The sequence below is a fragment of the Glycine max genome, chromosome 10 (genome assembly GCF_000004515.6).
Source record: "Glycine max cultivar Williams 82 chromosome 10, Glycine_max_v4.0, whole genome shotgun sequence".
Classification (NCBI taxonomy): domain Eukaryota; kingdom Viridiplantae; phylum Streptophyta; class Magnoliopsida; order Fabales; family Fabaceae; genus Glycine; species Glycine max.
Genome location: NC_038246.2, coordinates 49,583,123 through 49,583,986, shown reverse-complemented (window position 1 = coordinate 49,583,986; position 864 = coordinate 49,583,123).

The following is an 864-nucleotide window of genomic DNA, read 5'->3' as shown; positions in this document are numbered from 1 at the left end:
ATCCCTTCTAGTGCGAAATAATTTTATACAGTGCAGCGTGACTTTTTAAATTAATTGGCAATTCTAATATACACATTTCAATCAAATTAATCAAATATTACGTTCATGGATATATAGTCAGTCAATTAAATATTGAACTAATAATTACTTTGATCATAATTTTTGTTGAGATATACTCTGATCATAATTAAATTTATGTTTTTTCACATACTAATGTAATAATCTGTGTTCGCACGGCTGTTAAGATTATAATGTATAAAATTTATATTATTGTAATGGAATTGTTTAATATATTTTTAATAATTTTTAATTCTATATATAATTAAGAAGTTTGTAAGTTTAAGAAGTTTCCCATTTACTATAAGTATAAAATAAATAAATAAATGATAATTTCCTCAGTTATAAAACCGCCTTTTTTAACAACAATTTGGAAGATAATCTTTCTTTTAAAAATAAGCATGTACATTATTGCTGTCCAGTTACAAAAGTTTTTATCCTCTTTTCTTATTCTCTTTTAGTAGGGTTTTTTTATTCTTTAGTTCATTTAATATTAATTCTCTTTATCCTTTTCACTATATAAGTATTCGAGTATTCCCGTTTTGGTATTGGTAATTATGATTCAATTTGTCTTTTTTTTTTATTAAAGTGTCATCTTTTTTATTTTAACTTTTAAATTTATAATTTTTTTTTTGTTAATTTGTTAGAAGGATTATTCAAAATCGTAACCTCTTTTTTCTTCATTTTCCCTTTACTCTATTTCAATTACTAGACGAAACTTATATTTCACTGTTGAATTTACATATTTACTTTCTTTAAGAAAGCATTTATCTTTTTTCTTCTTCGGCTCGTTGACGAAGAGTGGGG